This window comes from Schistocerca cancellata, chromosome 12, assembly GCF_023864275.1.
Source record: "Schistocerca cancellata isolate TAMUIC-IGC-003103 chromosome 12, iqSchCanc2.1, whole genome shotgun sequence".
Classification (NCBI taxonomy): Eukaryota; Metazoa; Arthropoda; class Insecta; order Orthoptera; family Acrididae; genus Schistocerca; species Schistocerca cancellata.
Window position 1 is genome coordinate 164451129 of NC_064637.1, and position 23490 is coordinate 164474618.

General features: G+C 43.3%; 1 protein-coding gene across 2 annotated transcripts in view; it reads right to left on the minus strand.

The window, feature by feature from the left end:
- Positions 1-23189, minus strand: part of LOC126109791 (angiotensin-converting enzyme-like) — a 267091-nt gene extending 243902 nt beyond the window's left edge. Inside the window, exon 1 of one of the 2 annotated variants that reach the window (XM_049914847.1) lies at positions 23109-23189. The gene's annotated coding sequence lies outside the window, so the exon portion shown is untranslated. The remainder of the gene's footprint in view (positions 1-23108) is intronic. The other variant, XM_049914848.1, reaches the window with a different exon arrangement.
- Positions 23190-23490: the final 301 nt, after the last annotated feature.

Consider the following 23490-nt stretch of genomic DNA (forward strand, 5'->3'; position numbering starts at 1 on the left):
AAAAACGTCAACGGGACTTTCTAGTCCCGACAAGATTACTAAAACGGGGTTTTCCAGCAATCCCTGTTCTTGTGAGATTTTGTAAATCATTGCCTTTGATCTCGATCGAGACAAATTCAATGAAATGTATGTTGCTCCGATGTGAACTACATTCTGAAAGACGGGGATCAAACAAAAAGAAACGAAAATGAGCAAAGTACGAGAAACTTTAACAAAGAATACGTTGCTGGACTTTAAACACTGGCAGACATTTGGTATTTTAGTCCCAAGTCACACGAGCGTATAGGGACACCGTATAGAGAGCGCAGTTCATTTGTAACAAAGCAGTTTTACGCAAGAGTTGAACACAAACCAAGACGTAGGAATAAACAAAGTGCGCGATGTCGCCGACTAATAACCAAAACGGTCTTGCCAGATATGCGATCGGCTCCTTGATACTTGACAAACTGACAAAGTATGTCATACTCGATCGCGAATGTTCAACACAACTGTAACACGGCTGTAACAATGGATAGAACCCGACAGTATAAAATTACAAGGTTAATGGAGAACATCTGGAGCGCTTCAAATCCTAGAAGTATTAAAAGAGGGTCGGAAACACTGGAAAAATTACAGAACTGTAAGTCTGCTGAGTTTTATACACGTAAATTACAGCAGGAATCATGGACAAGCAGCTTAAACGAACTTCGGAGCATCTCACTGGAGAAGTGCAAAATGGATTTAAACGACGAAGATCAACTACAGACAAAATATTTGTTTTACTCAGGTATTTCAAAAGAGGAATGAATTCAGTACATAAAACGCACGTAACATTAATAGGCTTCGTCAAAGCATTCTACAATGTTACCAGGAAAGACATATGATCAATAACAGGAAATAATAGATATTCTGCGAAATACATGAAAGGCTAAAAAATCGTGAAAGACTCTTAGATTATTATAAAAACATGAAGGATAAAGAGAGATAAAATTTTAATAAGAAAGTGTGCCCTGTATCACAGCTCTTTTCAAATTTTATCTAAATGGCATGATCCGTAACTGAGTGCAGTTCAATCACACACATAAGGAATAAACAAATATTTCACTACATGGCATGTGATGTGTCGATACTTAAAGAATCATTAAACTTTCCTTAAGTTACGTGGCCCTTTATACACTTTCGCTCGATTTCTAGACCCTTCACCGCTTCCTGTTTCTATAAGAACCTAGCAAGATGCTGATCGCATATGAGAACGAAACGATCGAAATGAGGTAACGACCGCCTACAGTCATGCAACACACCTAACATACACGTAACATACATGTTACGATCTTAATTGCGCAAGGCTACTCGCAAAACTACCAGGGTCTACTCTTAGTCATGATAGTGCACGGAAACCTCTTCCTGTAGCTTCAGCCATACTTTGATCAAGAAAGCGTAGCGCAACAGCTTAAGTGCTCGGTCACTGTGCTGACAGTACAAGTTAAAAATCCCGCCTGTGTACTTTTTTCAATTTCATCGTGACTATAGTAAATATTATATACACTGAAGCGCCAAAGAAACTGGTGTAGCCATGTTGTTGTTGTTGTGGTCTTCAGTCCTGAGACAGGTTTGATGCAGCTCTCCATGCTACTCTATCCTGTGCAAGCTTCTTCATCTCCCAGTACCTACCGCAGCCTACATCCTTCTGAATCTGCTTAGTGTATTCATCTCTTGGTCTCCCCCTACGATTTTTACCCTCCACGCTGCCCTCCAATACTAAATTGGTGATCCCTTGATGCCTCAGAACATGTCCTACCAGCCGATCCCTTCTTCTGGTCAAGTTGTGCCACAAACTTCTCTTCTCCCCAATCCTATTCAATGCTTCCTCATTAGTTATGTGATCTACCCATCTAATCTTCAGCATTCTTCTGTAGCACCACATTTCGAAAGCTTCTATTCTCTTCTTGTCCAAACTGTTTACCGTCCATGTTTCACTTCCATACATGGCTACACTCCATACAAATACCTTCAGAAATGATTTCCTGACACTTAAATCTATACTCGATGTTAACAAATTTCTCTTCTTCAGAAACGCTTTCTTTGCCATTGCCAGTCTACATTTTATATCCTCTCTACTTCGACCATCATCACTTATTTTGCTCCCCAAATAGCAAAACTCCTTTACTACTTTAAGTGTCTCATTTCCTAATCTAATTCCCTCAGCATCACCCGACTTAATTCGACTACATTCCATTATCCTCGTTTTGCTTTTGTTGATGTTCATCTTATATCCTCCTTTCAAGACACTATCCATTCCATTCAACTGCTCTTCCAAGTCCTTTGCTGTCTCTGACAGAATTACAATGTCATCGGCGAATCTCAAAGTTTTTATTTCTTCTCCATGGATTTTAATACCTACTCCGAATTTTTCTTTTGTTTCCTTTACTGTTTGCTCAATATACAGATTGAATAACATCGAGGAGAGGCTACAACCCTGTCTTACTCCCTTCCCAACCACTGCTTCCCTTTCAAGTCCCTCGACTCTTATAACTGCCATCTGGTTTCTGTACAAATTGTAAATAGCCTTTCGCTCCCTGTATTTTACCCCTGCCACCTTTAGAATTTGAAAGAGAGTATTCCAGTCAACATTGTCAAAAGCTTTCTCTAAGTCTACAAATGCTAGAAACGTAGGTTTGCCTTTCCTTAATCTTTCTTCTGAGATAAGTCGTAAGGTCAGTATTGCCTCACGTGTTCCAGTATTTCTACGGAATCCAAACTGATCTTCCCCGAGGTCGGCTTCTACTAGTTTTTCCATTCGTCTGTAAAGAGTACGTGTTAGTATTTTGCAGCTGTGGCTTATTAAACTGATTGTTCGGTAATTTTCACATCTGTCAACACCTGCTTTCTTTGGGATTGGAATTATTATATTCTTCTTGAAGTCTGAGGGTATTTCGCCTGTTTCATACATCTTGCTCACCAGATGTTAGAGTTTTGTCAGGACTGGCTCTCCCAAGGCCGTCAGTAGTTCCAATGGAATGTTGTCTACTCCGGGGGCCTTGTTTCGGCTCAGGTCTTTCAGTGCTCTGTCAAACTCTTCACGCAGTATCGTATCTCTCATTTCATCTTCATCTACATCCTCTTCCATTTCCATAATATTGTGCTCAAGTACATCGCCCTTGTATAGACCCTCTATATACTCCTTCCACCTTTCTGCTTTCCCTTCTTTACTTAGAACTGGCTTTCCATCTGAGCTCTTGATATTCATACAAGTGGTTCTCTTATCTCCAAAGGTCTCTTTAATTTTCCTGTAGGCAATATCTATCTTACCCCTAGTGAAATAAGCCTCTACATCCTTACATTTGTCCTCTAGCCATCCCTGCTTAGCCATTTTGCACTTCCTGTCGATCTCATTTTTGAGACGTTTGTATTCCTTTTTGCCTGCTTCATTTAATGCATTTTTTAATTTCTCCTTTCATCAATTAAATTCAATATTTCTTCTGTTACCCAAGAATTTCTACTATCCCTCGTCTTTTTACCTACTTGATCCTCTGCTGCCTTCACTACTTCATCCCTCAAAGCTACCCATTCTTCTTCTACTGTATTTCTTTCCCCCATTTCTGTCAATTGGTCCCTTATGCTCTCCCTGAAACTCTGTACAACCTCTGGTTTAGTCAGTTTATCCAGGTCCCATCTCCTTAAATTCCCACCTTTTTGCAGTTTCTTCAGTTTTAATCTACAGGTCATAGTCCAGAGTCCACATCTGCCCCTGGAAATGTCTTACAATTTAATACCTGGTTCCTAAATCTCTGTCTTACCATTATATAATCAATCTGATACCTTTTAGTATCTCCAGGGTTCTTCCATGTATACAACCTTCTATCATGATTCTTAAACCAAGTGTTAGCTATGATTAAGTTGTGCTCTGTGCAAAATTCTACCAGGTGGCTTCCTCTTTCATTTCTTAGCCCCAATCCATATTCACCTACTACGTTTCCTTCTCTCCCTTTTCCTACACTCGAATTCTAGTCACCCATGACTATTAAATTTTCGTCTCCCTTCACTATGAATAATTTCTTTTATTGCATCATACATTTCTTCAATTTCTTCGTCATCTGCAGAGCTAGTTGGCATATAAACTTGTACTACTGTAGTCTGTGTGGGCTTCGTATCTATTTTGGCCACAATAATGCGTTCACTATGCTGTTTGTAGTAGCTTACCCGCATTCCTATTTTCCTATTCATTATTAAACCTACTCCTGCATTACCCCTATTTGACTTTGTGTTTATAACCCTGTAGTCACCTGACCAGAAGTCTTGTTCCTCCTGCCACCGAACTTCACTAATTCCCACTATATCTAACTTTAACCTATCCATTTCCCTTTTTAAATTTTCTAATCTATCTGCCCGATTAAGGGATCTGACATTCCACGCTCCGATCCGTAGGACGCCAGTTTTCTTTCTCCTGATAACGACATCCTCTTGAGTAGTCCCCGCCCGGAGATCCGAATGGGGGACTATTTTACCTCCGGAATATTTTACCCAAGAGGATGCCATCATCATTTAATCATACAGTAAAGCTGCATGCCCTCGGGAAAAATTACGGCCGTAGTTTCCCCTTGCTTTCAGCCGTTCGCAGTACCAGCACAGCAAGGCCGTTTTGGTTATTGTTACAAGGCCAGATCAGTCAATCATCCAGACTGTTGCTCTTGCAACTACTGAAAAGGCTGCTGCCCCTCTTCAGGAACCACACGTTTGTCTGGCCTCTCAACAGATACCCCTCCATTGTGGTTGTACCTACGGTACGGCTATCTGTATCACTGAGGCACGCAAGCCTCCCCACCAACGGCAAGGTCTATGGTTCATGGGGGGGGGGGGGTATAGCCATGCCTATTCAAATACAGAGATACGTAAACAGGCAGAACACGGCGCTGCGGTCGGCAACGCCTGCATAAGACAACAAGCGTCTGGCGCATTTGTTAGATCGATTACTGCTTCTCCAATGGCAGATTATGAAGATTTAAGTGAGTTTGACGTGGTGTTATAGTCGGCGCACAAGCGATGGGACACAGCGTCTCCGAGGTAGCGATGAAGTGGGGATTTTCCCGTATGAACATTTCACGAGTCAACCGTGAGTATCCGGTAAAACATCAAATCTCCGACATCGCTGCGGTCGGAAAAAGATCCTTCAAGAACGGGATCGACAACTACTCGAGAGAATCGTTCAACGGGACAGAAGTGCAACCATTCCGCAAATTGCTGCAGATTTCAATGCTGGGCCATCAACAAGTGTCAGCGTGCGAACCGTTCAACGAACATCGTCGATATGGGCTTTCGGACTCGAAGGCCCTCTCGTGTACCCTTGATGATTGCGCGACACAAAGCTTTGCACCCCGCCTGGGCCCGTCAACACCGACATTGGACTGCTGGGGACGGGAGACATGTTGCCTGTTCGGACGAGTCTCGTTTCGAATTGTATCGAGTGGATGGACGTGTACGGGTATGGAGGCAGCATCATGAATCCATCGACCCTGCATGTCAGCAGGGGACTGTAGAAGCCGATGGAGGCTCTGTCACGGCGTGCGGCGTGTGCAGTTTTAGTGATGTGGGACCCCTGATACGTCTATACACGACTCTCACAGGTGACACGTAAATAAGCATGCTGTCTGATCACCTACATCCATTCATGTCCTTTGTGCATTCCGACGGACTTGGACAATTCCAGCAGGACAATGCGACATCCCACACGTCTAGTATTGGTACAGAGTGGCTACAGGAACACTCTTGTGAGTTTAAACACTTCCACTCCCCAGACATGAGCATCATTGAGCATGTCTGGGGTGCCTTGCAATGTGCTGTTCAGAAGAAATCTCCACCCCCTTTTACGGATTTATGGACAGCAACGCTGGTTTCCCTCCAGCACTACCTCAGACATCAGTCTGCCAAAGCCACGCCTCGATGCGGCACTTCTGCGTGCTCGCCAGAGCGCTACACGATATGAGACAGGTGTACCAGTTTCTCTGGCTTTTCAGTGTATAATGGCCACATAAAATTACAAGAGGTAGTCACAGACTTTTGATAACCACTTCTTCGTGTGTATCTGCTGTCTTGCTAAACACTGAAACACCACCTCAGCGCTTCTAGAGCAGCGAATAGTGCGGCACGTTGGTAGGATTGAGATCGCCGTTCTGTTTTGCTTTCTCTGGCGTGATGCTACGGTGCTTTGGCGATAGTATTTGAGTATGTACTGACTGGAGACGTGTTCCTCCGGTAATGAAAATTTTTCAGAGAAATTTCACGATTGCTGCCAGTCGTTGAAAACTATAATCCACGATGTTTCGACCGGGCTGGCCGGTGTGGCCGTGCGGTTGTAGGCGCTTCAGTCTGGAACCGTGTGACCGCTACTGTCGCAGGTTCGAGTCCTGCCTCGGGCATGGATGTGTGTGATGTCCTTAGGTTAGTTAGGTTTAAGAAGTTTTAAGTCTAGGGGACTGATGACCTCAGATGTTAAGTGTTGTGAATTGGCAGGAGCCAATTCACGGAGTTTGGAGGAAGCCGAAAGGCAAGCGTTTAAGCTCACGCAGGCTGGCGTGAGGTCTGGAAAATGACAAGGAATTATAGTAGCCAAAAATAGTACATAGCTTCTGGAATACTTAACTTTAATCCATAATTGGAGAACATCGCTCTTGTTGATACATTAATAACAATCTCAATATAAACTGGTAATGGCGCCTTACTAGGTCGTAGCAAATGACGTAGCTGAAGGCTATGCTAACTATCGTCTCGGCAAATGAGAGCGTATTTGTCAGTGTAGCATCGTTAGCAAAGTCGGCTGTACAACTGGGGCGAGTGCTAGGACGTCTCTCTAGACCTGCCGTGTGGCGGCGCTCGGTCTGCAAACACTGACAATGGCGACACGCGGGTCCGTCGTATACTAGCGGACCGCGGTCGATTTAAAGGCTACCACCTAGCAAGTGTGGTGTCTGGCGGTGACACCACATCAAGTCCCATAGTGCTCAGAGCCATTTGGACCGGGCACTGGGCAGTCATCTTCAGGCGAGCCATCTAAGACTGAAGGAGACATCAGAGTCCCGCAATTCATTATCTCGGTAAGTGTTAGTCCGTGCATGCGTTGAGGTAGGAGAGGTGTTCAGTAAGTGATTTTTTTTTCGGCTTATTTCGGTTGAAAAAATGCGAAATTAGTTGTGGGATATTGTGAAACTGTAGGGGCTGAAGCGGGGGTATTTCACGAATTTATGATTCGTGGAAGCGCTATACGTAGCCTTCAAAGTAGCTTCTATGAAAGAGGTGCGTTCCAAGGAGGGAGCTGTCATTGAGTTTATTTTGGCGGAAAACCAAAGCATCGCAGATATTCGCAGGCGCCTGCAGACTGTCTACGGAGATCTGGGAATGAATAAAAGCACGGAGAGTCGTTGGGCGAGGCGCAAACCTGTGCCATCTCCCGCACGCAGCTGTGATTCCTGCAGTGATGGAATGTGCAGACCCAGCCATTCCAGGGGACGGACACATCGCAGCCAGACACCTCGCTGCACGACTGCGGGTGCTGGCACACTCCTCCACTAATTAGGGTACTCGTTGGCGGGTACCCGCTGGGTTCCTTGCCGGCTAAAAGAAGACCGTTAAGTGCAACGAAGGTCCATCTGTGCGGAACTGCTTGCGTGTCACGAGCCTGATGGTGACAATTTTTTGTCGGACATAGTAACAGGCAGTGAAACACGACTTCTTCACTTCGAACGGGTAACGGTAACGGTATCCGTGGAGTCACCCCACACCGCATCTCCTCCGAATAAAAGACCAGAGTTGCACCCTGAGTCGGTGAAGTCACGGTGACACGGGAGGGGTTATTCTGTCCGGTGTGCTCCCTCATGGTGCAACGATCGACTGTATCGTGCTATACTCAGGAAAGTGAAGAAACGACTTGAGCATATTCGTCGCCAAAAATTATTCGAAGGAAATTCTCCTTCTCTACGAAACAAAAGAAAAATTTGGAGCAGGTATTAAAATCCATGGAGAAGAAATAAAAACTTTGAGGTTCGCCGGTGACACTGTAATTCTGTCAGAGACAGCAAAGGACTTGGAAGAACAGCTGAACGGAATAGATAGTGTCTTGAAAGGAGGATATAAGATTAACATCAACAAAAGCAAAACGAGGATAATGGAATGTAGTCGAATTAAGTCGGGTGATGCTGAGGGAATTAGATTAGGAAATGAGACACTTAAAGTAGTAAAGGAGTTTTGCTATTTGGGGAGCAAAATAACTGATGATGGTCGAAGTAGAGAGAATATAAAATGTAAACTGGCAATGGCAAGGAAAGCGTTTCTGAAGGAGAGAAATTTGTTAACATCGAGTATAGATTTAAGTGTCAGAAAGTCGTTTCTGAAAGTGTATGTATGGAGTGTAGCCGTGTATGGAAGTGAAACATGGACGATAAATAGTTTGGGCTAGAAGAGAATAGAAGCTTTCGAAATGTGGTGCTACAGAAGAATGCTCAAGATTAGATGGGTAGATCACATAAATAATGAGGAGGTACTGAATAGGACTGGGGAGAAGAAAAGTTTGTGGCACAACTTGACTAGAAGAAGCGATCGGTTGGTAGGACATGTTCTGAGGCATCAAGGGATCACCAATTTAGTATTGGAGGGCAGCGTGGAGGGTAAAAATCGTAGAGGGAGACCGAGAGATGAATACTCTAAGCAGATTCAGAAGCATGTAGGCTGCGGTAGGTACTGGGGGATGAAGAAGCTTGCACAGGATAGAGTAGCATGGAGAGTTGCTTCAAACCAGCCTCAGGACTGAAGACCACAACAACAACATGACAACGCAAGGCCTCTTACAACTCTGCGCACTCCAAAGGAGCTGAGAAGGCTCCAGCGGACTGTTCCTCCCCGTCCACCCTGCAGCCCAGACGTCGGACCTTCCATGTATTTGGCACAATGAGGGAAGCAGTACGTCGGTGACGTGGAGGTTATTCATGCTCGAGATGTCGGCTCCGACGTCAACCAGTAGGGTGGTACCATGCGGGCTCTGCCAGGAAGGTGATGGAAGGCCATCATATTGAACGGAGACAATGTTGCGAAAAAAGGGGGTTATGTAGCCAAAAGAGTGAAGAATAATGTGGTGTATTGGAATCCTGAATAAAACAAACCCGCTTTCAGAAAGAACATGTGTTGCATTATGTATTTAAAGCCGCACGTAATTATGGCAGACTTACTGCACCGCTCTACTGGCAGAGGTCGAACGCTAGAAGCCAACTTCAGGGAAAATCGATATTCTATGAGTTTGAGGTAAAAACTAGTAAGTGGATAAAGAGCATAGGACACCTGCCAATTCTCTAGCTTTTGTTCCCTTTGTGTCATTCAAGACAGCCAGTATCCTCCAGGAATCTCAGGCTGGTTTTCCGCCCATCACCTATGATTTCAGACATGGGATCAGTGAAGGACGATTTGTTATTGCGGATGTTCGGAAACTATAAAATGCCTTCCCACACTACGCGCACCATCGAAGAACGATGCCCCAGTCATCAACGCCGTTCTCGCCCTGTGCAGCCGGCCAAGTCTGCTATTTCTGAACATCGGGTCTCCAATCGGCATTCAATGGAGTATGATAAAGCAGTTATTTTGCCCACACAGACATTTCGCGCCTGTATTATTAACCTTTTAATCTCACAATACCAAAGGAGAGGGAGGGGGGGGGGGGGGTAGGGGCTGATTCATTTCCGAGTTTTGAAAATATTGTAGTCCAGTCAGATATTTTATAAGTTACGAAACAGTATATTTATTTTACGTAATTCTCACTTATTTTTAAGTCTCACCGCATAATTTTTAATTAGAATTCATATTTCGATCATTCTGGCTCATCTTCAAATCTAAGTAGATGTTTCTAATTACATGTTTCGAACACAGTGGATTATCTTCAGGTGTAAGTAATTCCGTGGGCAACCCGTCTTGCCTATTCACAAACGAATATCAGAGTACTGTACTCAGTGCTCTGACAGGTGTCTATGAGTAGACAAGACGGGTTGCTCACGGAACTGCTTACACATGAGGATGATCCAGAATGATCGAAATATGCAGTCTAGTTAAAAATGTGCAACTAAGATGGAACAATATATGAGAATAATGTTAAATATCAGTACAGTTACTGAATCTCTACAGACGATTACGTCAGCTGTCGTGGAAATATTTATAGTTTTTAATGGAGTCTTACCAGACTCCATAAATGTTTCAAATTTTTCAGTTACACTTGTTACAAAAATCTAAATATTAGTAGCAGATGTGACTTCTAACAATAAATGTGCTATTCAGTATTCCCAGGTTCAGGCCCCTACTTTCATATCTTTATTTCGTTCGAAAGTATTTTGTGAGTAAAAATCGACAAGACTTAACTAAATCTGCATGTTTTAAATTTTTGTGGTAGTGGTAAAGTATTCGCCCTAACCCCCCTATTGGAAGTACAAGAGTGCGCTCTAAACGATATTTTCATGTTCTGCACCACACTTACACGTACTTATAATTTATAATATTTTTTGTGAGTTTCGAGGCGTGAAAATGTCCTGTACAATTTGCAGTTTCATCACGCAGCGGCTCAGGGTTCCTGAGCGTTTATACACCATTAAAAAACTTTAGCAGAGCGGCAGCTGAGTTGTGAGTGCTTACCATTTATTCGCCAGACAACTGGGTCGCCATGACGGTCTCCCTACCTGGCTACCAGCCGCCCAGTGGCCGAGCCTGAGCGGGCGTCTGTCTAGGCGACCAGAAGCCGCCGAGGTGACGACCACGTCGTAGCAGTCGCGGCCCGTATTCACGAACAGGCGAATGTGCCACTTTTAAGGCGATCTCAACTGTTGCGGCTATCTACGATATCAACTTGGCAAGTTCTGCCAAAGGATTTTGGCCTGCATCCATACAAAGCTGTACACAATCCTTCGCTCACAGATGGCGTCGTGATATCCCTGATTGTCCCGTACAGCAGACTGCTTTCAGTGGAAGATCATCTTCTGAAGGGGAGCGCATTTTTGTCTTAGCGGCCTTGGCAGTACTCAAAATTGCCAGTATTGGAGCTATTGGAACCCACACGTAGTCCATGGGGTGCCATTGAATTCAGTAAAATTCACTTTGTAGTGCGGTTTAGGGTGTGGCTGCGTCAACGGATGTCATTTCTTTCGAGATGGCACACTACAGATCCACGTTGCGTTTCTGTGGTCAGAACTTCAGACCGCAGGTACTGAAAACGTGTGGTTCCAGCGCACTGGCGCTACAGCCGAAGCTACACTCGGTTGTCCGAGGGAGAAGTTTAGCCACCAAGATTATCTCGAGACGTGGATCTGTGAACAGGCCGCCACTGCCATCTGATTTAACACGGACGGACTTATTTTCTTTCGGGTTACATCAAAGCCGCAAATTTTGAAACACTTGGAGGCGAACACTCGTCAGGTCATTGCAGACATGAAGCCACTAGTGTTACACAGAGTGGTCAGCAATATGAGCCATCGTGTGCGCCAGTCTGCTCAAACCCAATTTGGACACCCGAATGGTATTTTGTTCAGAACATAGCTAAGCTTCAAAATAAAGCACAGTTTACTTTGATGAGTGGTTTTATTTTGAAGTTCAAAAACTATCACACTTAATGAAAGATACTATATGTGTCAACAATAGTTAGATAATTTTGCATACTATATGAGTCAACAATAGTTAGATAATTTTTCTTTTTTTTTTTTTCTTTTTTTGCCGGCCGGTGTGACCGAGTGGTTCTAGGCGCTTCAGTCTGGAATCACGTGACCGCTACGGTCGCAGGTTCGAATCCTGCCTCGGGCATGGATGTGTGTGATGTCCTTAGTTTAGTTAGGTTTAAGTAGTTCTAAGTCCAAGGGGACATGACCTCAGATGTTAAGTCCCATAGTGCTGAGAACCATTTGAACCATGTTTTTTTTTTTACTTTTTTCAGGATGGGCGTAAAGTGTCCCTTCCCCCTTTTCCTTCCCGTAGATAATATACGCTACTGAAAATGCGTTGGTATTGCTACATTAAAGAATCCGTGGAGATACGCATTCCGGAAAGTCTGATGGACAGTGGTTGCACCTGCCAACTGTATAGCGTGTGGAACCACGACTAACTGAAGAAGACTAAACTGCGGGATGTCTTCTTTAGTCTTTGATGCCTCACCTGAAGATGAGTGGCAGATGCCCAGTCGAAACATCCTACAGCGTAGCTAACGACGACCCAAGGCAAACACGAGCCCTCAGTTCACCGATAGATTTTAACACACACACAAACGAAAAATGAATTATGTAAATCTGTTTACTGCGAGGTCATAATTAAAATTTTATACTACTCCAAGTAGTTGTGCGAAAATCAGAAATCAGACAGATTCATTCGAAAGATCCTAAAGAAATGAAATCGAGCGCTCTGGTTACATTATCTTTAATACTTCTGCAACAGAACCATTTTTTCCCAACAGAAACCTGAGCTACATATTTCTTAACGTTCAGCCTCTTCATCATGTGCAACTGCTGCCAACTTTTGGGCATCTCTGTGAAAATATCAGCAAGTAAATGTAGCAGCACGTGACCAGCAGAATACACGGATGTGGTTGGTCTGTTATATTCTACTGCATTATTGAATGTTGTTATTTTGCTTGGTAATTATTGAATGATCATTTAACTATTTATTACGATAGAGAATATTCCGTAATTAGTTATTTTAGTCCATAAAATGAAGCCAAATGTACGAAGTATGTTTTGAATATGGGTACATATTTTTGTATAAATCTTGCATCTAAAACCGTTAAAAAATCACCTAAGGGCATTACCACATAAAGAAAAACTTTCCGCCCTCCAGAAAAATTTCCGCTCTGAAAGGGGTAATAAATATTTGCTCGAATTATTTTCTGTATTAATCAGACTGGCAGCTTTACCAGGTTGACGGAAGATTCAGAGAAGATCCAAAGAGGAGAGACGCGTGTCTCATAGTTTAGTTTAGTAAGCGCTGGAATTGATAAGTTGAAAGGATATCAGTGATAACATTCGCTGACGACATTGCTGTCTTCAACGAAACTGAACAAAATTACAGGGTCTGTTGAACGGAATGAGCAGTCTAATGAGTACAGAATATGAATTGAGAGTAAACCGAAAAAAAGACTAAAATAATAATGAGAAGCAGCAGAAAAGATAATACGGCGAAAGTAAACAACAGATCACGAAGTATGCGAAGTTAAGGAAGTTTGCTACGTAAGTATCGAAATAAGTCATGACAAACGGAGTGAGGAAGCAGACCAGCGCCGGCAAAAAGAGAAGTCTACTAGTATCAAACATAGGCCTTCATTTGAGCAAAGAATTTCTGAGAATGTACGTCTGGAGCACAGTTTTGTTTGATAGTGAAGCATGGATTGTGGGAAAAGCGGAACAGGAGAGAATCGACGCATTTGAGATGTGATGCTACAGAGGTGTGTTACAAATTAGGTGGAGTGATAAGGTAAGTAATGATGAGGTTTTGCGCAAAATCGGCGAATATGGAAAACACTGACAGGAAGAAGGGACATCTGTCATGGTATTAGCGAATAACTTCCGTGGTACTAGAGGGAGCTGTAGAGGGTAAAAGTAGTAGAGGAAGACAGCGGTTGTAATACAGCCAGCAAATAATTGAAGATATAGGTTGGAAGTGCTGCTCTAAGATGATCAGTTTGGCACAAAAATAATAATTTTAAGAAGTGTGCTAGATCGTTACGGAGATGATCGGCAGTCTCCAGTGGCAGGCGCCACAAGAGAGGCTGTGTGCACCACGGAGAGGTTTTTTACTGCTGAAGAACAGAGAGCGTTCGTTCCAAGAAGTGTGGGGCTACAAACCGCTTCCCTGCATACACGTCTCGCGAAATGACCACGATGGGAAAATCAGACAAGTTAGACACGACAGCTGGTCTCCCTACGGACCATTAGCGACTGTACCAGAAGTACCCTGCGCCACGCACCGTAATGTACGTATAAATGTAGATGCAGATGTAGACGTGAGTCACATAATGGCGGCCGCCTCCTCTTCTTCCCGCCTCCATAACGGTTTTCGCTTTCCTCGGCCAACTTTCACCTCCTCCAGTCTCAGTGTTTACCCCAGGCCGTAGTTCAGGACCCACGCTTCGCGCAGTTCCTTCCGATACGTTGCAGCACCTGCAGGCACCGGTGTGAATGTGTTTCTAACGTCGTTTTCGGCGTGTAGGCAAGGAACGATGCACCCACCTCTTCGCATGCAGAACATACTTCAGGATACCGTGCACGCGTTCGTATTAGATAGCTACCGTCAAAAGAATGACCCGAAGCGTAATCCCACTACCGTGATAGCAGTGGGTTTCTTCTGAAGGGATGGACGAAAAATTCAGTCTGGCATTCGGAGAGAGATACATCCACCCTGTTTTGAACGACATCTTTTTCAGTAATAAACGGTCTAGTCTCTAGCGCCGGGGTAGTCTCCGTGAAATTCGACGAGGAGAGAGATGGTCGCTGTGAGGACAAACAGCGATCTACTCGTAAACTGAGTCTAATTCTCTTCAGTCCCAGTGCATGATCGGAAATGTACAACAGTTTACTATGGATTTCGGCCTTTGATGACAATCTTCAGATCTATGTCAGGATACTTTTTTGCATTCCGTGGACCTTTTTTAGGAACTGACATTTAGGTATGTGCGATACTTATGCACTATCCGGAAAAATATCACATTATGTCGTTTACATAGCATATTTAATAATATTTTTAATTTTTTCCATCATACAAAATCTATGAAAATGGGCTTCGCAGAGCGAAATAGCTACCACTATTGATGTACGTTTACAATCAGGAATTTTCTAAATTTTTAAAAATAAACCGTTCTATAAGAAAAATTAGACCTTTATTACTAATATGCAGAGCCATCAGCTCCGTGGGATTAAAAGTTTTCACTACCCAGCAGTATCGCATCGTAACGTTTCCCACATAGCACTGTTTTCGGACTTACCACCAATTTATCTCTCGTTCTACGATTTCAATCAGATAACTCGACAGTTTAAGAACTATGTAGCCTTTACAGGTAAAATAAGTTACCCGTTAACTGAGAATCAAGCACTTCATACGAACATGCATGGGAAGTGATAATATAATGAAATTTCAGAGCATCATTTGTTGGTAAGGTACAGTAAGATACAGCTCGTCTATGTCAAAGGAAATTCCTTCAAAGTGTCTATGCTACGTAGATCCTTAACTGGCGAGATATATTCTAACAAGGGTAAAGACGTTAATAAGACAAAAATAGCTAAATAAAAACTTGTTAAAATGTTTCGAGCATTGGGTAATTCTCATATTTATTCATTTGTAGGAAACTTGTGACATCTGTGGTTAATTCAGCTGTTCTTAGACATGCGTGTGTCTCTTGAGTGTCAGCAAAATGATGACAGTAATCACTCTCGGCATGTGTTTTACCCGCCAAACCGTATTTTTCGGTAATTCACCCAAATCTTCCTTGCACGTTGGTTGTTGACGTCTGGAGTTCGAACACTACAGTGATTCCTCCACGCTGTTGCATCCTGCGCAAGTTTCTGTTCAACATTTCTTTTCCCTCTAAAAGTATTAACCTACCCCCATATACCCCACTTCCCCTTACTATCCGATTGAGGAAAGAAGAAATACATGGTAAACAATGAATATTGAGGATTCTAATTTTCGCAAACAAAAATCAGGAATTTCCGGAATGGATCTATACTTGAAAATTTTTGACGGTAGTGGATACTTAACTTTTTTAGTATATGTAGCTAAAATCTGATATATTCGTGATAGACTGTGTATAATACAGAGTTTTCACTGTTGTAATGGTTTAGTGGTTACTGCACAGATACATCGAAAAGTTGGAGAGGAATTCCACCTTTCACAGGGGCAGTTGGTCATTTTTGCTTTATTCATACTTGTTTCAGAACTTTATGTACTATTTTTAATTGGTATGTGGTTGTCGGCAAAATTATTGTGACATATAAAATTATGAATTTCCTGAAGATGTTATAAACCATAATAACTTTCCGAACGGAATAATAAACCGAAAACACACTGAAGATAACACATGAAGTGCTGAAACATATATTTACATGTACACATATATTCTGCAAGTCACTGTACGGTGCATGGCAGAGAGTACAGAGTACGAACATTATCAGTTTTCTTTCCCATTCCGTTCGCACGCAGCACGAGGGAAAAATGACTGTACAGGCTTTACAGTGTAGCGGAAGTCGCGACGAACAATTTGAAGTGGTACACACTTACATTCTGGCTAAAGCTCATGCGTGTCGCGCCAGGTTTTCATCCTCTCTCGCTCCTTACACGCAAACTCGTTGGTGCTAGACAAAAAAATAGGTAAGATCCTTTTTTATAGGAAATTCAATATAGTTTAATTTTGTTCTGAGATACGTTTTTGTCAGAGGCCGCGACTTTCGAGACATTCAAGAAAAACGTACAAAAGCGACGTTGTAGCGCGCCCACACGCACAGTCAGCCCCTTCCGGTCGTAGCGTTCAGTATGTTGTTCGTGGCACTCACTCTTACTAATCTACAAACATTTGCAAATTCACGAATTACTTCTCATTTTCGATCTCGTTTGGCCTCCGTTGACTGGGGTATTACGCTGCCGCCTTATCAGGCTAGTTCGTTAACATTATTAATTAAAACTTTCCCGTGAGGGTAGTGAAGGAAAAAAGGATTCTGTAAACGTAGTGCAAAGCCTAATGACGTTTACAATTCGATCTAAATTTAGCCCTTACAAGCGCAGTAGTTTCGTAGTAAAAAACACAACGATTTGATAGTTAACTTTATTCTGTTAAAATTCACAAAATTGTGAAATGTATCTTACGACGGCCTAGTGCAGTTTCGACCAACCTAAGTATGTACACTGAAGAGCCAAAGAAAGCTGTCTGAAGTATTGATGAAGGGAACTGACACCACGAATCCTACAAGGCTGTCCATAAAATAATTAGATTAGTCAATTAATTAATATTTAAGTTAACTTAATATAAAGTTAATTTTATATTAATAACATATTACATTAATTTACACAAACGTAAATTTTACGATTTGTAAGTGCACGAGTACACTTGTGGAACAATAATAGCCCACTCGATGGAGGTCAAAAAACGTCGAGTAGAAGAAGCAATAATTGGTGTAGTATATTTTTGTACAGTGGTAGCAGGGAGTGCCACGAACAACATACTGAATATCGTGACCGATGGTGACGGGGGGGGGGGGGGGGGGGGGATGCTTTTGGAGGTCACTTTCGTTCGCTTCTCTGGAGTAACTCAAATACCGCGTCATCTAGCGGAAGCGTACGCCCATACAGAATTACTTTCCCTTTACTTTAGCAGGCGTTTCGAGCTGTCAGCGGCCGCCTGTTCTGTGTACTGCTGAGGAGACGGCCGGTATGGCTCTGAGCACTATGGGACTCAACTGCTGAGGTCATTAGTCCCCTAGAACTTAGAACTAGTTAAACCTAACTAACCTAAGGACATCACAAACATCCATGCCCGAGGCAGGATTCGAACCTGCGACCGTAGCGGTCTTGCGGTTCCAGACTGCAGCGCCTTTAACCGCACGGCCACTTCGGCCGGCAGACGGCCGGTATGCACCTCGCGAATTCAGTGGAACTCTGACGTCACACGCTTGTCGACAAGAGGACCGTGCGTACTTCCCCTCAGCGATTTGGTTCACATTGACCGGGTGTGTAAATGGGGAAACGCAATATTCATCCGTTTTTGAGAAAGTCGAGTTTGGAAGTTTTCGGTGTGTTTGTGCCGTGAGCTTTGGCAGGGTGACGCGTGCACACGGAATCAGCAGCGGAGCGAGTCGGCGCGGTGTCTCCAGATCGAATCTCGCTGCCGGTAGTTTACTTTTCATTCCCATGTAGTCCCAACAACCGATTTATTCCAACTGTGAAAATTATCAATATCTAATCATTCATTTACTATTTTTCGAATATTTAGCACGAACTTTTTCTAAAGTTTTTCTTAAAGATACTGGAAATGAAAAAAGGATACACGAGAACTTTCCAGTCACGACATTGTAGTGATTTTATTTATATTATTGTAGCTACATTTGTGACATGTACAATGTGTAACTTATACAGCACATCTACGTCTGTACTCTATATCTACATGATAACTCAGCAATTCCCAGCCAAGTGATTGGTAGTGGGTTCATCGAACCACCTTCAAGCCATTTGTCTACTGTTCCACTTTCGAACAGCGCGCCGGAAATACGAGCATTTAAATCTTTCTGTACGAGCTCTGGTTTATCTTATTTTATTATTATGATCATTCCTACCTATTTAGGAGGGCGGCAACTAAATATTTTTACACCCTCAATAGACAAATAGTGATTGAAATTTAATAAGAATATCCTGCTGCAATGAAAAACGCCTTTGTTTTAGTGACTGCCATCTCAATTTACTTTTCGTGTTGGCGGCGTTCTCTCGCCTATTTGCGATAGGACAAAACGAGCCGTCCTTCTGTGAACTTTTTCGATGTCCTCCGCCGATTCTGTCTGACGCGCGGGTCGCACACCGCACAGCAGTACTCCAGAAGAGGGCGGACGAGCGCACTTTAAGCAGTCTCTTTAGTAGGTCTCACGCATTTTCTCAGTGTTCTGCCAATAAATCTAGGTCATTGTTTCGCTTTACCCACAACACTATCTATGTGGTCGTTCCAACTTAAGCACGGCACGAATCGAGACGATACTGATCGTAGAAATATGGAAAACAATTATCACGACATACAGCAGATGTTTGCATATATTTTTTCATGTACACGTTTTTTTTCCATTGTGAATTGCAAAACAAACTTGCTTTACATTCATAATGAGTCTCACCAAATTTCACGACCTACCACACATATCGAAGCACAGCACGGAATACTGGTGTGGACAAGTCACAAAAGGAAGTAGGGGCGGTGGCGAGATTCGATCCGAAGACCTCGCGCTTATGGAACTCAGCGCTTAATCGCTCCGCTTCGGACACGTTGTACATTAGCGACTGTAGAGAGCATAGTGGTAAGCGAGAAATTGTCGAACTCGATTTTCTCGAAAACGGTTGACAGTTGCGTCTCCCTATTCACACACGATCAAGTCCTAGTCGTGCCCTACACACCTTGTCAATACGCATCAAAACGGTGAGGGGAAATTCGCGCCGTCCGCTTCTGAACTGTTCCCGGAGTTAACGCAACCTCCTCGGAAAACATCTGCATCTGTCTAAGAACTGTCGTGTTAGTCTGTGTTTCCTGTAATATGTGTAAGTGATTCGATTTTACAGGCTCTTCGCTGTTGTGAAGATATTTTTTCCAGAAGAAAGGTAACTGCTGTAACAGTTGGAATAAACCGTAATTACAGTAGCAGTCCGTATGGAGCCACCAGAGGCCACGAGTCCCCTACACCACAACACTTGGAGAACGCCGTAAACCGGACACACGTTTATCGCCGTGGTTACTTGTCCAGTCATATAGCAATATTTTCACAGCTCTCCGCTGGTTTTCAGTCGGGTATTTAGCAAAGCATCACCAGTATAAGGTAGGTGGCACAATGTAGTGCCGATTTTCTTGCACGAAAGCTGACAAACCTCTTGTGGCTTACAAGTTTACACTGAAAAGTGTATTAAAAACTGATTGTGCAAAATCCACCGACGTCATTTAACTGCCAAGCGATCGGTGCTTTCAACTGTATCGTGTATGTTACTCTATTAATTCTCAAAACAGACCACTGATTACTTATCTGTCCAGGTGTATATATCTCCAGTACATTACGATTTCGGAGGTCACGGTTTCTCTGTTTTAGGATTATTCTTACCACTGGTTATAGTTACCCCAGGATTATAGATGCACTGTTTATTGAACAGTGTTGATGCTAATGACAGTGTGGAACTGAGCAATACATACATTAACCATAGATATGTAGCCGAAGGCTCACTTGTCATTGTTAACTTGCCTACAACTAAGCAGAGCCAATGTCAGTCACGTACTGCGCAGATTGGAAGCTGTCGCGGTTTGGGCACTGATTCAGGTACAACATGTAATGTCAAACACCTCCGGAAACAGGGAATGAAGTTTGTTTGGTCGCAAGTTTGGGTATTGACTCAATAAATGAAAAACGAAAAACCTTCGTTCTAACTGCACTGGATGTTTTGATACGACGCTTTATGCTTAAGTTGGATGAAATTAGAGTTGTTTTTTTTTTTTTTTTTTTTTTTGCTGCCATTGTCCCGCATCGTACGCAGGGTCGGCAGGGTTAAGTACTGATTTGGCACTGTTAATGACTACCGGGGTCCAGGAAGCAGTGCATTAGCGCTCTCGGCTAACCCGGCGGGTCAAATTTGAGGTATTATATTCAATTAAATTTGGAGCTATGTGTGTGGTACTCCATCCTAGTACCTTTTGTTATAATTTTCATGATGGATCATACTATTTAATTCGTGTACCTTACTAATTTTTTTTTCCTTTTATGACGCTTAATAAAGCATTTGCGAAAGCTTTAGATCGATGTATTTCTTTCTGGGCGATCAAAGTTTGGTTGTGTTTTTGAAATACTGACCACAGATAGAATGGTAGCTGACAGTCGTGGCGGATGTGTAGGCTGGTCAATGTGCCCCAAATCAATGCCAATTTTGACCACCTACAATTTTTCTATTACTACTTCTTCATTTTACAAAATGTATTGTGCTAATAGTGTGTAATTCTTTCATCCAAGTCCCTATGGTCGCTAACAAATATCACAGAAGTTCAAAAACGGTCACGATAATCACGTTTAAATCTGGGAGTCGGTCAAAGTACACGCGGTTTAGAGTATCCCCGAAGAAACTCCAAAGTTTTGTCGTTGGAATTCGAGTTCCTCCAGCACTAGTTTATTAGTTTATCGAGAACACGTATGGACAAAAGAGAAACAGACAAACGATCTCACGCAGACTCATCTTACATTTCTAACCACGCCTGCGACGGTGTGTGGTTGTAATGCTCTCGGTTTGCATGCAATGGCGCTTGCAGTGTTGGAGGAAGGGGGGGGGGGGGGGGAAGGGAGTTATCACGCCAGTCAGTCACTTAGCTCAGCAAGTAGTTGACATGTTTAGCATACGTGTGTCAGTATTGTCATGTACGTACAGCTAAAATTAACGGAACGATTAAAATCTGGAACGTTTTGAACATTGTGGCATCCAAGTATAAAGCGTTATCCAACGGAATATTGTGTAGGACAGGATGATGACACTCTGGCAACGTTTTCTGCTTATTCAGAAACATCAGTGTACATTTGACTGCTCAAGTGATGTTTCGTGGGATAAGATAGTGGACGAAGAAATAGACTCTATAGACGATAACGCGATTAATAGTGTTCAAGGTTGTAGTGCTAGTGGCAGTGCGGGAAACAGTACACCTCAGAGGGAACTAACAGTTCTGGTCGCTATGAACCTTCACCAGAAAACAAAGTATTAGTATTTCAACAAAATTTTCGGAAGAACGTCTTGCACGTACTTATGTTGATTATCATACACCTCCACGTAAAGTTGCAACCTACAGCTCGTTATTCCGTCTATAAAAAGCACAATAAGCTTAAAAGTAATATTTGCTTATGTAGAGAGAAAGGGACGCAATGGTCATCCATTTCGAGGAAACGAGGCAACAAAAGGACTGGAGATAAAGTAACACACTCCCGGTAGCGTTCTATCTTCCCAAGCACGGGGTCCTTGGTTCGATTCCCGGATGGGTCAGGGTTTTTGACCTGCCCTGAGGTGACTGTCGTCTTCGTCATCATCATTCATGCCCAGGCAATAGCAAACCACCTCCATTGGGTCCTTGCCTAGTACGGCGGTGCGGGTCTCCCGCATCGTTCCCCTACGCTCTGTCAAGAAGCATGGGACTTCACCTGCAGTTTCATTTCCACCCCAATTTCACATGGCAAGGAATGAAGGAAAATGCGTGCATTACCGGCACCTAAAATTTTAGGGAAAGCAAAAAGCAGTAGGAATTGGCCACACAGTGTTTAAATGTTGTGCACCTTTCGTAGCACGTCTCAAGAAAGAATACAGAATGTGTCGTAGACACAACGAAAGATGTACAGGAAGACCAAGATATTCGCCAGTCTGGGGCCCCGTTTTGTCGAAGAAGTAAACTAGAAAACTGGAAGTTTTAAGATATAGCCACTGTGTATTTGGAACACTAACCAAGGTGGATTTAATTATGAACTACCTTCTGGTGTCCCACTATCTAAAAAAAAAGATGAATAGTTACCTTAGTCCAGTCTGCACACAATACGACTCATAATTACACAACAGATGTTCGACTTCCAATGAGTCAACGCCTAACATAATTCATTCTATGATAAAATTGTATATTTGTCTTCAGGAAAGTAGCTTTCAGAACGAAAACTAAAAATACTGTTGTAGACAACCTCCCACCAAACATACATATGGAGGGCAGCACAAGTGGATAAAATTTGAAAACACCATTTAGACTCCTCTTTCGTGAATTATGTTAATGAGAAAATCACACAAAACCAGAAGTGTATATTACTTAGTGGTTGCTGGAGTCCTGACAAGGTCACAATAATAGTAAATAATTCATTTGCGAGTAAAAACTTCGAATGCACTTCATTCAAAAAAAAAAAAAAAAACCGCAATGCGCACAGCCTTCGGTTCTATATTTCCTCTGGCAGCATAAGATGTATGCAAGAAAGATAACAGACTAAAAGGACTGTCTGCAGTGACATCGACACTAAATTACGAGATGGAATTTTCATAATGAAAATGCATGATAACCAGCTGTCTGCTCCAGAGTATCAGCCCATGCTTCGAAATTCCTGGCAAGCGGCCGGATACAACCCTGACACGCAGGTTGCTGAATTCAAGAATGTTACATGACATTTGATTTGGCAGCTCAGTAATACGATTACGAGGATTGTCCAGATATTGCTTTCGCCAAGTGTGCCTATCGTAATCCTGCAAACTTTTCGTGCATTTTGTATACGAACCTCGTGTACATTTTTATATTCCGATAGTCGGGAAACTAAGTGACAGTGGCACGCAGAGCTTCTAAATAGAATTGGAAGACTGAGCCGGGAGCCTTCCCTCGCTAGAGACGTGAGCAGCACGGGGACGCCGCTTACCTGTGGGGGAGGGCGCGTGGTGTGACGTCAGCTGTCAGCTGGCGCGCGGTGCTCACTCGCGGACGTCGCGAAGACAACTGGGCGCCCGGGCCCGGCGGCGGCGGCGGCGGCGGCGGCGGCGCCTCCGGAGGTGGGGGCGTCGGCTGCGCTGGTGGCTCACACTTGTTATCGCCCACACTCACTCCGTGGAAACGCGGCCGCTCGTCGCTAATCGCTGAGCGCCTCAACTGACGTGGCGCCGGGTACACCGTAATGGGGCCCCTGCCAAGAACGCAACGAGTGACTGGTCGCCCGTAAAGATCCCCTAAAAACACTCCTAGGAACAGTAATTCACCGAAAATCCGGCGATTACGGCTTACGTCGCCTACTTACTACCGTGCTT